The 17,735-nt window shown below is 44.7% G+C and overlaps 1 protein-coding gene across 9 annotated transcripts in view; it reads right to left on the bottom strand.

Moving 5' to 3' along the window:
* Window positions 1–17,735, bottom strand: part of LRRTM4 (leucine rich repeat transmembrane neuronal 4) — a 298,739-nt gene that overhangs the window by 90,630 nt on the left and 190,374 nt on the right. The gene's annotated exons all lie outside the window — the stretch shown is intronic.

Raw genomic sequence — 17,735 nt, 5'->3', positions numbered from 1 at the left:
TGGTGGGCACACGATGCACAGCGACCATTGGTGGGAACGCGGTCTTGTGAGCGCAATTTGGTTACAAAACCCTGATGTTTCCAGCACGGGAGCCTCGCAGGTTTTACATGAGACCAGATACTGTTTGTCCTTCCTACCCAGCTTAGGCCAGACCGGCTCCCAGCACATCAGCTGCAATCCGGACTAAGTCTGTGGGCTTTATCTCCAGCTTGACTAAAACACAAACCTGCACCCGCATCTGGCCAAGCACTGTTGATTAAGTAATTGTTTATTTGAAGACGCAGACTTCATTTTGCTGCCTAAATGAATATTTTTATTCCTTTTAATGCAAGCGCTTCTCTCGCAGCTCTGTATTTCGGTGAGGACAGCTCTTGTAGCTCAAGTGTTAAACTGCATTCCCAACCCAAACGGACTCCCAAAGGAGGCAGGAGCACTTTGAACTCCCACGAAGAAAGGTCCTATGAGTATATTCACGGCACCTTAGAGAAGCTGATTATATGACACTAATACCTTGCAAAGAATCTTCATCCCCCCCCCAAAAGCTTCCTCCTCTCTGTTGGCACAAACCGCCAACTTAAAGCATTTTGTCACTAACAACATTACTATGGCTTAAAAAACCAATCCCAATCTGTTTAGCACTTCCTGAATTTCAGTCCTCTCATCACTCTTCTAGGTCTAATTTGTGAAAAGGAAAAAAGAATTACACAGAGTCACCTTGAGAACATATTTGAAATATATGAGAGTGCAAATTAAAATGACTGATGAGAGACTACGGTGCTGTGAACGTGTCATATTTTTAGTGACATCCATCGAATCAATCAGCAATCAAGAAAGATTAAATGATTGCTGGGTAAAATCCCTTTGTTCTGTTTATCTTTCCAAGGATTGGGCCTGGAGTTCTTTGGGTACCGTGCCCAAACTTCCCTTGAGATCTGGCCCTGCTTGAAGCTGTTTAGGCCTCATCATAGAGGTTTGGATACTAATTAGAGTTCCATGATGGAGAAGCAGGGCACTGGCTGGATCTCCGGCACACAGGATGGCTGCGGGACGCCACGTACACTCCGATATTTGACTACAACTAAGAGTCAACTTAAGATTTCCCTCAACGACCTAACACGGGAGAGACATTGCTGTGGCACTGACTGCGCGATCGGTCACCTCTACAACATTTTGTGAAGCCACCACAAATGCAATTGGTTTTCTGCATCACCCGCCTTATTTACAGCGTGCGCTGTTGCGTTGAATTATTTGGCCATTTCCAAAGCAACGGCAGTTCCAGGTGTTTGCGTTTAACAGAGATATAACAAGGTCTGGTTAGCTGGTAAAACAAGATCGGGTAGCTGGTATAACAAGGTCTGGGTAGTTGGTATAACAAGAACTGGTTAGCTGGTATAACAAGATCTGGGTAGCTGGTATAGCAAGATCTGGTTAACCGGTATAACAAGATCTGGTTAGCTGGTATAACAAGATCTGGTTACATGATATAACAAGATCTCGGTAGCTGGTATAACAAGGTCTGGGTGGCTGGTACAGCAAGATCTGGGTAGCTGGTATAACAAGAACTGGTTAACTGGTATAACAAGGTCTGGTTAACTGGTATAACAAGATCTGGTTAGCTGGTATAACAAGAACTGGTTAACTGGTATAACAAGGTCTGGTTAACTGGTATAACAAGATCTGGTTAGCTGGTATAACAAGAACTGGTTAGCTGGTATAACAAGAACTGGTTAGCTGGTATAGCAAGATCTGGTTAACCGGTATAACAAGATCTGGTTAGCTGGTATAACAAGAACTGGTTAACTGGTATAACAAGGTCTGGTTAACTGGTATAACAAGATCTGGTTAGCTGGTATAACAAGAACTGGTTAACTGGTATAACAAGGTCTGGTTAACTGGTATAACAAGGTCTGGTTAACTGGTATAACAGGGTCTGGTTAGCTGGTATAACAGGGTCTGGTTAGCTGGTATAACAAGGTCTGGGTAGTTGGTATAACAAGATCCGGGTAGCTGGTACAACAAGATCTGGTTAGCTGGTACAGCAAGATCTGGGTAGCGGGTATAACAACATCTGGGTAGCTGGTATAACAACATCTGGTTGCCCGAGCACCAGCTTTGGTAAAATCCTTTGCGTTTCAGAGGCGTGTGCCCAGTCCACAGGTCCCCGGACGAGATGTCAAGGTTCTGTTCTCTTTATCACTAATTGTCTTTGCAATTTGGAAAGTCCACCCTTCCCTCTCCTTCCTGCTCGTCCACTGGAAGCTGCTTCTCACTAGTGAAGTGTGTGAGCTTCTTGCTACGTGCAACACCATTTACTACACCCTTGGAGAGTCCACAACAACAAAGACTCTTTGAAGGGCTGCAATACAATAATAGATAATAGATACTGTTTGATAACAGCATCTAAGTCTTCATTCCCACTATGTCAGTATTCTTACTGCAGTTCACAAATGTTTGCTTTAGCAACTGAATTAAACAGAAAACATCTCGAAGCAATAGAAACAACATATAACCTATTAATTAAACATTCAAAGGTCATCTATTTGTGGAGAAAGTGGATTTCTAGTGGATAATTCACCTCCAATTCCCCAGTTTTCAACCAGAACCTACAAGGTAAGATACTCTCAACTCTAAATCGGTGCCGGTTTTTCCCCTTCCAGGCCAATTTTGGTGTCTATGAGACAAATGAAAAGAAGCGAAGAGGAAAATGGATCTCCACAAAATTACCTTTATATTAGAGGTACAGCAAACATTTCTCCTGCTATGTTGCTGAACACGGGCACAAGCCCATTCCCATGGGTGGGACAACATTAGCCCGAGTCATACGATCACCAACTGTGAACCAGAAAATAGCTTCTAATTTTGCATCTCAAATCAGCTCTTTGCTAGTTGAGCTTTCTCATTTCCCCAACCTATACAATGCAGATATCTTAATAGAAACCTATTTCATGGCTGTGGAGGTTGTTGTTCGGTTGCAACATCAGTGAACACAGTATTGCTTTCAGCAAAACACTAAGTCATAGGGTTTTTTCATTAAAACACTTCCAAAATGAAAGAGTATTTTCATTATTAGGTATCAAGGTATCGTTTAAAGCAACAACAAAACTGGAATCTGCACTTTAAAAGAGGCAAATTAACAAGGGATATGAAAATCTGAAGTTGCGATGAACACTGCGGGATGCAAATCAAATGTTCAGGCTTTCTGAAAATACTCCATGTTTCTTTGCTTTTCGGTGGGAGTTGGCTGACGTATAACACCACATTATATCAACGGATTGAAATCCTGAGAGTATTGGGTTTGGGGCTTAATAGCATTTAGTGAAACAAAAGGCGAGTTTTTCGCACCCTCTGCCCTGTGAGTGCCCAAAATAAACGAATGAAGACATTATTTTCAAAACCTAGAACGCGCCGGTGAAGGCACAGGCAGGTTCCTATGGATATAGAAAAGATCCGTGCACAGCAATTTATCCCCTATAGTGGGAACTATGCAAGATCTGTTGTATTTGTCCCACCAGCGGAACTGAGGGGGCTTTGCTCATGACTCAGCGGGGCACCTTAAATCATCTAAACAATGCATTAATGGATCATCAGAGGAATTGAATGGTTCTTCTCAGTCTGTCATTCTTTATTTGGGTCAAAATCTGTTAAGTCTGTCATCCTTCAGTGTGTCCCGTGTCACCGGAACGACCTTCAGCACTACCTGCGTCCCAAAGGGGTGGGTTCTTCCTCCCATTCCCTTGCGGGACTTGGAAAAGCCATGAGAAAATCCTTCAAGATTCATTTCCAGATATATCTGAGATAGCTCCTGGGCCATCTCTTTGGTCTCTGTCTGTACAGCTTCCAGCACAGTGCTTCTGATCAGATAAACCCCTTGAGTGCCAACATTGTCACAGTAATGAACAACTGACCACTGAGCTGCTGTACTAAGTGTTTTCCATCACAACTGCCTATTTCTCCCACTGTTTCAACATCCAATGAACCTTCCCAATTTACTGATACAGTCCCCATTACCATGGTAACTGAACATGTCACAGTCTTCGCTGTACTCATCCTCACAACACAACTGCAAAATATGGGAGCCCAAAATTCTGTGGGTAGCTGCTCAGATGACTGGTTTACACTCCAAACCCTGCCGCTTGCAATTCAGTGCTACTGTCCTCCGTGCTAACTACACTAAAACCTAGTCTGAATGCATATATGGCTCCTTTAAATAGAGTTTTTCCCCTTTGCTCTGAAGTTGGGAACTGGGGAACATACTCTGAGGTCCAAGCACGCTCCTCTAATCCAAACCAAAGTCCAGCTCATGGGAATCCTCTCTTAAAACTGCAATCCGTAAGTACTGGATAGAAGGTGAGTGCACATGTGCCTACCTGCATTCCCATAATAGTCATTCTCTGAGCAGAAATCGCCAATCCGCCTGTCTGCCCCGTGTCCCGCTGCATCTCAAGATGTCCCGACGCTCAGGCACAACAGGATTTACGCCAAACCAGCCATTCCAGCTCAACCCTGAGCTGGGACAAGAATAGGAAATGACTAATGAACCCTTCTCCAAAACACTGGCTCATTAAGAGTGTGTCCTCATTAAAAGGGGCAAATTTACCATCAACAATCGCATCCCTTCTGCACAGACGTCAGCGGCAGCTGAACAGAACATTCAACATTTCCCCTGCGCTGTGCAGAGACGGGAACACGGGACGTTCCAGGATCTTGACTGAACACGCTGTGTGGACAGGGGATGCAAACACAAGGGGCTCTTTACCCCTCATTCGGTCTGTGGATCACCCCACCCGTCCATTCCGACACTGGACAATCGGGATACTCGAGGACTCCATCAGGTAAGCAATCTGAACATTGCAGCATGTTCAATACCACTGAGCAATAAGGCTTCCAAATCCATTTGACAAGTGAGTCGTGGGCACTGAAGTCCCTGCACGGAGGTGTCTGAACCCCCAAAGTCCTTTCCTGTGCTCTACAAAAGGCGTTCGACACGCAAATCCATCCGGATTATCACAATACCACTGACACCACTGCGAGAGGCTCTCGCCAGTTGATTTATTGTACATGAATATAGCAAGGCTTTCAATTATATTCAATCTTTAAGGCAAAGTTAGATTGAGAAGTCAAGCTTACAGAAATTATTAAAGATAGATAAGTATGTAACTTAGTTCCAAAATCCCCTGAAATTAAGACTCTCTTAAATTAATGTTCTATCCACATGATGGCCCTTTTACAAACCGTAACAATATAAGTAATATAAAGGGGCTATTCTATAAGGAAGAATAAACTCCCTTTATTCTTTTTCTTCCCTACTTTCAATGCACATTTTCAGATGATACAGCTCAAAGCTGCTTCATTTCCAGCCTCCCCTTTCTGCACATTATCTGGTTTCTTTTCCTGCAGTTGCCATAAAAAATACGTGACTCAGAAAAAAAAATAGATGGATATATATTCTCTCACCCTACAGTACAAAATAATTACAGCATTCCCTACTGAGTGACGGGCTCAGATAAAAGCCTCAGAGCCTATTTAATCACATCAATTTCTATTAGCTTTTCAACAACAGGTGCCGCCGTGGCCAGATTCGGTGCCGTGCCCGGCCGTGCCCCGCACGGATGGCGGCAGAGATGGAGATGGGCATTAAAAGCTTAACGATGCAGCTCATTTAACTACCGAAGTCAATGAGGCTACTCACATGTGTAAATACCCACCAGGACCAGTCAAACGTCTATAATTTGGCTCCCTATATAGTTATCGCTTTTATTTCTCACACCCAAATAGAAAGAAACAGATGCAGGTCAACAATTTGTGAAGGGGCCTCCGCTCTGCAGATTTCATTATTCCATCCCATACACACCAGCATCCCCATCGCAGTAAAAGCCGATGGACGCACGGCACCCCGGCAGATGCAGAAACTACACAAATCCCAGATTTCCGTTTTCCGAGTGCCCCGTTCCAGCTGTCGGGTAACACGAGCACATCTGGACGGGGCTGATTTGGGACAAGTCCCACTGCAGAGCACGCACTAACAACGGGAGAGATTCCAAGACTTCCAGCCTCTTTTCCTCCCCCATTTCATTCTTACCGGACATTACAGCCCCACATTCCCCACCCAGCAGCAAATCCATAGTATGGCCATGAGTTCACCAGAGGCTCCGGCACCATGAACATCTTGTTTTCGGGGTCAAAAAGAGAATTTAAACTCTTTAAAACAGTCCAGCATTTTTGGACCTTCTCCCACTTGGCATAATCACATTCATTCCGCATATGCCTGAGCGATGAATTTTCAGAGAGACGAATAAACCAGGTTTTTATGCAAGTTTTATGCATATCTGAATTTTCTCCCCCCACCAAAGCCTTCATTCTTCTTCTCCTGAAAGCTCTGCCAAACTTAGGTGCTATTTCTGGTTAGCAATTAGCAAAAGAATCAGTCCCAAAAATACTGCCGTTACCAAGCAGCAGGGCGGAGGAAAGAGGGGAAAAAATAAGATAATAAAATAAAGAAACACATGCCATAGCCCAGTGGCATTTGATATTCTGTCAGAGACGAACAGGGTTTCACATCACATGTGAGCACTCTGCATCTGAAGAACCAGAATGACTCGCTCAAGGTCGGTGGATCAGGGGTAGACACAGAGGTGAAACCAAGGATTCCTGGGTTCCAGTTGGACTTCCTAAGGACTTTGTGACAGCGCGGTATCAAAACTGATGCTATACAGTCACTGCTGATTGCATTTAGCACTGACTGCAGGAAACTCCATCCATCTAGCGATACCTTACCACCTCGGAAGGCCACGCTTGGCCTCTGCCACTTAGAGCGGAGGAAAAGGAAAGGGAATATGTGCAGGCTGCATGATGTTCGAAACAACCACCAAATTCAGAAGCACTTTCCTGCGCTGACAACTTGGTGCCATTCTTCTTTGTTAGCTTATATCACAAGTAAATTGCTCTCTGGTCTAATTCTGGCAAACAGGGATGGAAATGGAGCCCAGAGCTGTCTAGTTCGTACCTTGGTTGTGCCAGAGATAGATGGCTTTGCCTCCTTCTTCTATTTATTCATTAGCACAGGGAACAGGTATTCCCAGGCACCCTTTATCTATCCATAGGGCCTTACAAGCCGGGGGGCACTGTCCCTGCAGGGCATGGAGTGCTCTGTGCCAGCTGCAACGCTGCTTTCAGCCCAGAGATCTGTAAGGAAAAAACCCCTTTGTAAGGATTCTGCAGAACTGTGCTGCATTTCAGCCCCATTCAGACTTATTTCCCTCCTGGAATAACGAGTGCATGGGAATCAGCCAGGACACGGGAGGAAAGCAAAGTCCATCTATGAACGAATTTTAGAGACTATGGTCTGAGAAACTGTTAACAAGGGTTAGCAGAGAAGAGGAGACAGGGGCCCGATTTGCGGCACCCGCGTTTTCTGTATACAGCAGGGGGCATCAACTGGCTGTAGGAACCATAGCGCTACCAAGCTGCCTTGTGGGCAGCTGGAGATCCTGGTAACCTCTTAAAACAAAGATCAAGCCATGATTGCTTGCTGATCCGGGATTCTGATCAACAGATCTCTTCCTAAGATCCCGATCTTGGAATGGCCTGAGGATCCTGCCCAGCTGTTCTCAGTGTAAATGTTCTTGATGCCACTGGCATTGCTGTCACCACCCACCACAAATGCACGCTGCTTACCGAGGTCAATCAAAGCAATCAAGGGTGAAGGACAGAACACAGGATGGTGACAGTTAACCAAACAAGGTATTGCATGATCAGTGATTAAACTCTGAGACAAAGAGCTGATGGACAGTGGGGTGTTACTGAACCTGCAAAAGCAATGACAAGGAAAAACTGCAATATGGCATCACGGAATAAGATAAAGAATAAATAATCACGCATAGGACTGGGGAGAGAAAGGTGGACTTGAGGAGGTGACAAAGAGGAGTCTCAGATAGGCCACGAGTTTCCTTGGACAAGTTATAAAAGTGAGCCTGCCATCTGTATAGGAAAATAGTTCTAGCCTATTATTCCATGCAAACGGACACACAGTACAGACTGCAGGAACTCAGGTGATATCAAAGGTGATGGAAAACCATTAATCCCCATTTAGCGACTATCTGGATGCTTTTCAATATCTAGGAACGCTGTTGTTGCTACATGGTGCACTTGACTGCCTCCAAGTATAGGGTTTATGTTACAGCCACAGCCAGAAAACCATCGGACAAAAGATTTGTTATCGTTCTATATATAAGTGCAAAAGCGAGATGATACATATAGAAGAAAAGTACTCTCAGGACAAATAGAGTCTCTTCTAAAGATATTCTTTCAGAACCATTCCAGGTTAAGTACTTTGTTTTGCTGCTACCGGGCTGGGAGCAGAAAGAGTTTTCAGCATACAAATGACTTCAGAAAAAATAAGACTGTCCCTTCGTATTTGCACAGAGACTGGAGTCGCATCAGCTGGAAGCTCAATGCTACTGTAACCTACATTAAGAGCTACAGCAATTATATTTCAGCTGCTGAAAAGCATATGCGGCTAATCTGTCCTAGTGCCTGTGTTCTTTAGGATTTATGGGTTAGAATCTAACTATTTGTGTGACTAATAACTGATTAAGCGTCACATCTAATAACATATTTTAAGTTGAGGGAGCTCAGCGTAGTTTCTAACGCAGTGCAATAGCAAAGAACGCTCGTATATCCGGAAATGCTGCAGATCCCAGCTGCGCAGACCCCACCAGCCTCACGCTCCGGGTCCCTTTGGAGAACCAAACCACTTCAGATCCGCCGCACGCCTCCCGCAGCTCGTCCGGAGGAATTCTCCTGCAGCTTGAAAGCGCACGATAAATGAGAGCTACAAAGTATTTTTCAACACCATTAACTAGAATTAGCCCAGTCGAGCCACTGCACATCGACTGCATATATTTTTCATACATAAAAAGCAGAGGGTGGGTAGAAGTAATGCTTGGGATATGCCATGCGGTATAATTTTAGTTGTTTTGATGTAGAAGGCAAAAAAAAAAGCCCAGAATTAATTCAAAGGCTGGTATTTTAGGCTGTGTTCCTGAGCGTGAATCCAAGTGCAGCAAGTTCCTCTAAAAATAAGTCTATGCAGAAGAAATTAAAAGAACAAAAAGGAAAGGTTGGAGGTGTGATGAAATGACTAATGGGGCTATAGAATAAGTGAGCAGCTCACCGCTCAGCTCCATCGTACATGTGGCTGTTATTTTTGTCAGCGGATTTTATGCAACCAGCAATGCAGTTGAGAAGCCAACGCCGCTTATTAATCTGTGTCTCCAGAACCTTGTTTTGGTTTAGGTATTTCAATTACTACATTTTTATTACCGGAATTAAGACGAGTACAAATTATCAATGTGTTACCACGTACGCATCAAACAGCTGTGACTTACGTTCCCATTCGAATCTACCTATTGCTTTGGTGAAATATTTTGAAAGCAAGTTCTGCGAGGCGGTTCTGTGTGTGTAAAACACTCACAACAGTGCAGAAAAGGCTTGGCCACCGTTCCCAGGACCGGCCATACAGAAAGGACCATACCCAAAGTGTTCAGAAATGACAGAAAGCAAGGCCAGCCTGTGCAGCACCTGCTCCTGCGCTGGGTACTTCAGTGGAGAAAGCAAAGACGATTTAAATGAGTAACAGCAAACGAGCGCCTCATTATTTCCACCATTCATCAGGTTCGGTCTGAGGCTTTGTGGTGGTTTTACAGCGCGCAGGACACGCGGGGACGCGGAGCAGAGCAGCTCCCTGCTATGTTTGACGCGTTATCTGTTCCAGCGAGCACAGAACACTTATTAACGAGTGCTGTACCTTGAAGGACAGAGATAGCTTCACTCTTCTTTTAAACTACCTCATTATTTTAAGGCAAGCTTTTTATATGGAGAAGCATTACACAGACGAGATTAGTTTGCAAGGGACTCAATTACAAATCAAGCCTAGAAAGGAAGGATTTCAGGTTAAAACTGGCAAACAGGAATTGTACATATTTCCCAGTCGTAGCAAGTGTGTAGTAGAGAATCCATGTGAGTGCAACACCAGAATTTTTGGGTTCTCCTGACAATGCATAAGTTGGGGAATGACCTATTAGAGAGCAGTGTAGGGGAAAGGGACCTGGGGGTCCTGGGGACAGCAGGGTGAGCATGAGCCAGCACTGGGCCCTTGTGGGCAGGAAGGCCAATGGTACCTGGGGTGGGTTAGAAGGGGGTGGTCAGTAGGTCAGAGAGGTTCTCCTGCCCCTCTGCTCTGCCCTGGGGAGACCACACCTGGAATATTGTGTCCAGTTGTGGCCCCTCAGCTCCAGAAGGACAGGGAACTGCTGCAGAGAGTCCAGCGCAGCCACCAAGATGCTGAAGGGAGTGGAGCATCTGCCGTGTGAGAAATGGAACCGGAGATTATATCTATTAAAAAAAACGCGGTACACAATATTTTGCATAATAAAAAGCAGCGACTGTGTTTGAGCCCCGTCACCCTGACAAGTTGAGTACGGGCACATTTTACCTGTTAATTCTATCTTAATTCACGTTGTTATTCCCCAAGGGATGCTGAGATGAATTGGGCTGGTTTTCCCCTTCACATCTTTAGAAATAGCCACGAGAAGAAGGCACTAAAGTAATGGCCTGAATTTTAAATACTGGCTTCAATAGTTCCAAACACCATCAACCAGCGAACAAATCCAACCCCAAATCCCAAAAGACACCATGGGGAACACGGTTACTAGAATAAAACAGGTCTAGGTACAAAACTGAACCTGAATTTCTTGATTTTAAGTCATATTCTCTGGGGAATTGGTTTTTTCTTTAAGGGATTTGATTTTTCATGATTACTCTCTGTTCCAATATTGGAGTAACTACTGCCAAACTTCACAAAGTATAAAAACCTTTAAGCTGTGAATGCTGAGCTTTTTTTAATAACAACATTCACGTAGAATAACAAACAACCTTTCAAGTGGAAAAGTATTTTCTTATTAAGTGCAGATTAACAGTGGGATTTTTTTTCCCTGTGTTTTGATTGCCCAGTTAGTAGCGTATCAAGGTAAATACAGTATGTTGTAACAGAAAGCTTTGCTTATGACAAATAGAGAATAATCTCTTCACAACGCTAGCAGCATTAAATATCATTCTCTAAATCACTCCCATGCCAGTGACATTTGGTGGCACTGAAGAGGATGTCTCTTCCAAGTTCTATTGAACCTAAGGAGTGATATCCACAATTTCCAGTGCTTGGTGATGATGTTTGATATTCCTAATTAACCATGAGAAATCCCCTCGAACAGCCTCTTCGCGTCTCCCAAGCCTGCGTGAGAACATATGGAAGGCTCAGCCCATGCGACCGGAGGAGGGTACTGAACAGATTTCCTGCAAAGCCCGTTGGAGGGTTCTCGTGTTTCCTATCGCTGCTGGAACAGAACGCTGAGGAGAGGAAACTGAAACCCCTGGTAACGCTTACGGTGTTTCCAACACCATCCGGAGGCACCGAGCAGCACATCTGCGTCCTCTGGAACGCGGCTTGCCCATTAGAGCAGATTTAGAGAGGGTCCCTTTCTGTTCCCTTTTCTTAAAGGGAAAACAGCATTCTAAGTGTTCTTTAAAGGAATTTACAATTCATGTTCACAGCCTTGGAAAGGAACTAAATCCAGAAAGTCTGAATTGACACATGCAAGCTTTCCAACACCCTTTGCCTTTCTCTTCATTTAATTCCAATCTCCTCTCCTGCTTGCAGAGACACCGGACTTGCCCGGTCTCCAGCCACCAAGAGTCCTGCAATACTAACAGCGCCCATCTTTAGCCCATTATTCAACCAAATTTGACCACAACTGACTCCATTTGTTTCTTCCTCCAGCTCAACTGTGAATGCTACGGATGGTTTGGGGGTTGGGTTTGGTTCGGAGGGTTTTTTTAAGCTGGCCTAGAACCAAAGCAGCTCTGACGCTGAGCCAGGTATGGACACGGCCAACGCAGAACCCAACACAGACAAGAAACGCAACCCCGAGGGACATAAGGGGAACCTCACCATTCACAGCTGCATATAGTCACCAATATATGCTCAAGACTTATTTAATTAGCAATTAAAAGGATATATCCCAGCCTCACCAAACACACAAGGATTTTGGCCTCTGCGCTGGCCCCAGTCCCCGCGGCAGCAGCTGCGATGATATCTGATTTATTTTATTCATGTTATGCACTGGAATAGACTTTGAGCTCAGTTTTAGCGCTATAAAAACAGGATGTTAATCCCTATCTTTCTGACAGAACACATTTTTCACCCTTTTTCCCCCCCTGCTCTATAAAGGACATCACATCAAGCAAAGGAAAACAAAAGCGTGTCCTTTACCGGCCAAGTCGAAGCGGCGGTGACTACAAGGTGGGCAAAGCAATGACAGCTCTTGCACCACAAAGAGCTGCGAGTGATGTCAAATCCTGAGCAAGGAGCAGCAACAAGAGCCAGGAGAAGCGAGAAGGCAGAACGAGGCCCTTACTGCTGCCTTCTCCTTACATGGAAATAAATCACTTCAGACCAAGTCAGGAACCGCGTTCGCTTTGCAATGGGGGTTATAGAGAAATCCGAATCGGGAGTTAGTCTTAATTATAATTAGAAGCTAAGTGGTGCGTACATAAATAATGAATCCTGTGCCACCCGCTGCCCGGCTCCAGTTGCAGCTCAGAACGCTGTGTTATTTTAAGGCCCAATTACCAGCTGCCCCAATGCCCACTCGAATAACTTTAAAATCCTGCGTGGGCACTCTCTGTATACTCAAGTTCCCTCAGTTTTGCTGTTGGTAAGCAACCTCACTCCACTTCTCTTCTGTGATTCAAGCTGAGATAGAACCCTGAAATGCTAATAGAACACAAGGAATAATTTCATTCACCCCTCAATAAATAACAACCCAGCCCAGGCTTCAGGAAAATACCTATTTCTTGTGGTGGTTATTATTCTGCTGTCTCCTACTCAAGATGGATGCTTCGTGCTGTTTGTAAATGCTCATCCTTTTAGTGATGTTTTCCTGATAACGAACAACAGAACCAAAAAGAAGCAGCGTTGAAGTGGAGGGAATATGAGCTACAAGAGGCACAGGGAGGTGCAAAACTGATGGTCTGACCAATAGCTACAGTCAGCAATGACAAATTATAGCTGTGTTTTAGTTAGTGAATGTGTTAACTGGCTCCTCAAGCTGCTGAAATGTAACTTGTTTATCATTTCAACAGCACAGGAGTTTTCTCGTTCATACACCTGGGACGCCACATGCAAATGGTGGTTTATATTCAGCAAAGAGCTGCTGTAACAGTCCAAGGGCAGCTAGTAGGGAAATCAAGTTTTGCATCTCTTCCTCAAAGGAGGTAAATACAGCTAAAAAACACCCAGGAGGTACTGGCTCCAGCTTCAAAAATCACAGAATCCTGTCCATTGAAGCAAGGACAGGCAGGTAATCGATTCCCTTCCATATAAATTCCTTTCACCGAATTCCCTACCGGACTATTAGTGTTCCTCTACTCGCTTCAAATGGAATATTGGTTCCGCGAAAACCGACAAAAAAAGCCTCTTCAACACATTATTTCATTTTGTCTTCAGCTTCTGCACACCCAGGAAACACACGTGGATAATGTTGTCATAGGGAAAGCTGCTCTTCAGTCTGTTCCTGACACAGAATCCCAGAATGTGAGGGACTGGAAGGGCCCTGGAAAGCTCATCCAGTGCAATCCCCCCATGGAGCAGGAACACCCAGCTGAGGTTCCACAGGAAGGGGTCCAGGCGGGTTTGAATGTCTGCAGAGAAGGAGACTCCACAACCTCCCTGGGCAGCCTGGGCCAGGCTCTGACACCCTCACCACGAACAAGTTTCTTCTCAAATTTCAGTGGAACCTCCTGTGTTCCAGTTCCAACCCATTACCCCTTGTCCTGTCACTGGTTGTCACCGAGAAGAGCCTGGCTCCATCCTCCTGACACTGCCCATTTAGATCTCTGTAAACATGAATGAGGTCACCCCTCAGTCTCCTCTTCTCCAGCTCCAGAGCCCCAGCTCCCTCAGCCTTTCCTCACACGGGAGATGCTCCACTCCCTTCAGCATCTTGGTTGCCCTGCGCTGGACTCTCTGCAGCAGTTCCCTGTCCTTCTGGAACTGAGGGGCCACAACTGGACACAATATTCCAGGTGTGGTCTCCCCAGGGCAGAGCAGAGGGGCAGGAGAACCTCTCTGACCTACTGACCACCCCCTTCTAACCCACCCCAGGTACCATTGGCCTTCCTGGTACACTCTATTCCCTCGTCCAAATCATTGATGAATATATTGAATAATCCCGGCCCCAGCACTGCCCCCTGAGGCGCTGCACTGGGTCCAGGCCTCAACTGGACTCTGCCCCATTGCCCACGACTCTCTGGCTTCTTCCCTTCAGCCAGTTCGCAGTCACCTCACTGCCCGCTCATCCAGACGCACTCCCAAGTAACACCAAGTAACTTACACGCTAAATAATCAAAACAAGGCAGGGAAAGGAAATCAGACCAGAGGAATCAGTCTGAATTTTGTTACTGTTAAATAATTAGAATCCCTAAAAATCCAGCAACTGTGGCATGCAAATTCTAGTCTATTTTAGAGATATTATTAATTTCATATTTGACTAGGAGAGGATAGGAAAAAAAATGCAAATTATTATCTTTAGCACAAATTTTCATCAAAAGCACAAGTTTTTAACCAGCCCTCATTAGTATCCACGACAGATGCATATAATAGTGAATTTCCATATGTAGAAAAAAGAAATAAGCACAATTACTTTCATCTCATAGCTAAGGAAATTAAAAGCATCCATTTCTTTAATTTAACTTGGTCAGAATAAGCCCTTTGTAATATTCCCATGATCATTTGGAGACTACTGCTCTAAGTGGAAGAAACAAAGCGTGCCTATGCATACATTAGAACACGGGGAGGTTGTTTCTTGTTACTAATTAGAAGGCACTCGGATTTAATAGCTACAACAACCGTTAAGGAGCACGAAACTAAGATAAAGTCAATTTAGGTTTAGACAAGACTAGACAGTCTATGTAAAAGCCAGGAACAGGTCTCAGATCCTGAATATCCAATTTGGCACCAGGCTATAAACTGTGCTTAATCTTAAAAATATTGATCAGTTGCCCAATCATCTGTTGGTCCCTGGTTGTCAAAGCAACGGGCAGTTATGAACATCTTCTCCATTTCTGAACATCTTCTGCAGACACACTGTGCCCAAAGCCAAACCCCCTGACTGCGATGCAGGGCACTCGGTGACACTTTGGTGTCACTGTTGTCACCACCCCAGAACCACAGTTTGCAGGGAATCTGTTCCCCTCCTGATACAACACAGGATCTTCAGTCAGAGCTTCTACTCCATCCAAACTCGCTCCCTAAATGCACACGAGTTGACGCCTCCGAGCGCTCGCTCCTCACACTCAAATCCCACTTTTTGGCCGCTGAACAGCAAGTTTTCCACCCACAACCCCCAGAGAACTTGGTGGCGGCCAAAACCTGCCCTGGCTTCTCACTCTGGGATCGCAGAAGTCATTCCTTTAGCTCGGAATATTCACTTTCATTCCTAAAGGAACTACCCAGGCGCAGACCCATCCTCATCCTCACTTCTTGACAAGCCTCATGCGCGAGAGCAGCTTTGAGGATTAATTAATGCCTTTTGCTTTGCAATTCTTTGAAGATCAGCCAGCTAACTACACCTGGATGGAGCAAACGTGAGTTCTGCAAGCACATCACTCACATTTATTTCAGAGGTGTGTATGCCCTTCCTTGTAGTTTCTCAATAAAACCTATTTTTTTAACGGAATACCATTCAAATCACTCAGTGTCAAACTGGGGACAACAACTCTGGAAAGTACGTTCCAGGCAGATATTTATAAATTGACCACATTTGACAAAAAACGAGTATTTTCTGATACTCACTGCAAAGAACGCAAAACCCCAGCCAGGTGCTGTGGTTCCCCAACCAAGGCTGTGCCCGCCATCATAATCCCCACAGCTTTCACACCCTGACATTCTGCATTTGCACCCTATTCGTATTTTCACCTCCTCTTCTTTAAAACAGAGGAGAAAAAAAATGCCAAGATGAAGAAACGAGAGACTTCCTTGCACATCTCTTACCCTTCGCCTTCTGTTCCATCTGCATTCGACACAGAAGATTCAAGTGGTAATTTTAGTGTGTGGCTTTGAAAAGCAAAGCGAATTAAGAGCAACTGTTAACCACAAGTGTGAATATGGCAGACAGGAGAGGAGGTCCCATCAGAGACACAGATATAGCAGCGTTTTCCATAAAGGGACAACCTCATTTCACACAGTGATTTAAGAGCCGAGGCCTTGCAGCTCCATCATACACATGCGGGTAGATCAGCTGAGGCCACAAGAAACTCTACAAGCAAGAAGATGAAAAATAATGGGCCAAACAAGACAGGAAAATTCTTCCTCATGATCTGAGACTGCCTTAAATGTGAAGAGTGAAATTTTAGATCTGTGCATGATTTTAACACATGACCTATAACATGTTCAGTTATTCTCGGGCAGTCCTCTCTAAAGCAAGGAAACCTCAGCCTACAGACTCGTGGCACCAACTTTCACAGGTTTCTTTACCTTTTAGTTTCCTTATCTTCTAATTTTTGAGGAATGAGGCGGAGGAGAAGCTCCAAACAACTCGTCTCCACATCAGTCGTTACTGCGAATACTTCAATCACGCTTCATCTTAGCCACCTCTTTCCTGAGATTAAACACTTCCAGTCTCACTTGCGCTCCAAAAGATGCTGGGAAAGCAACAACAATTCAAGAGCAAATGCGAATACAGAAGAAGTAGGGATTACACTTGACTCCTAGTGTACCTATAGATCTATAGGTTGTCAGGCACGGGGGCTATTTGCAAAGAGCTTGTGAAAGCAGCAGCTGGGGCCTGGACAAGGCCGGGGATGGAGCTCAATGGGCCCCTCTGTTCCTAAAGTGCTGGGGATGGGAACACCCCGCGTCACGGCGGAAATGTTGACCTGCTTTAGAGAGAAGACAACAGCAATTCTGGGGACTTTACGCAGCTACCGTGCCATTGCGATAAATTGTTACGGCCTAATCAGAGCAAAGGCGTTGGTTGAGGGAACGGATTTCACGAAATCTGCATTTCACTCCAATGCAATCACACGGAATGGATTCGCTCGACACGCTCCTTGATCGCGGGCCTATCGTTTATTCCTTCCCTCTGTATCTATTTCCCTTCTCACCGGTTTGTTCCTCCTCTTTATAGCAATTCCCATTCGGGTCAATGGTATTAACATACACAACAAAGTCTCATACGCAACCGGGCCTGGAGGCGCTGCTGCATTATCAATAATAATCACAAACCAGCCTCCTCGAGGAATTGACCACACAGAATATAAAAAATACATTTTACTGTCATTATGGCAAAGAGAGATCAACTACAACCACAACACCTGGGATTATTTTGCAAACAAATTCACGACAGTAAGGGGGAAAAGGAAAATTTGCCGGATAATTTATTCACAACTAATAATTCCTCCAGCTTTAACGGTAATACATAATTACATACCATGATGGAGTATTATGTATTAGTTGGGGTACCAATTAGTTAATGTTTGTACAGCTTCCTGAAGATGTAATGTGCTTAAGCATTATTATTAACTGAGAAGCATTGAGTTTTAAATAACGCAGAGCAGTATCACCTACACTCTTTCCAAGAGTTGAACGTGGTGTCTGCTGATCCTTGATTCACGGCACAATG

The sequence above is a fragment of the Patagioenas fasciata genome, chromosome 26, assembly GCF_037038585.1.
Source record: "Patagioenas fasciata isolate bPatFas1 chromosome 26, bPatFas1.hap1, whole genome shotgun sequence".
NCBI lineage: Eukaryota > Metazoa > Chordata > Aves > Columbiformes > Columbidae > Patagioenas > Patagioenas fasciata.
Note: the sequence above shows the minus strand (reverse complement) of the source record. Positions and strands in the feature narration are given on the sequence as shown.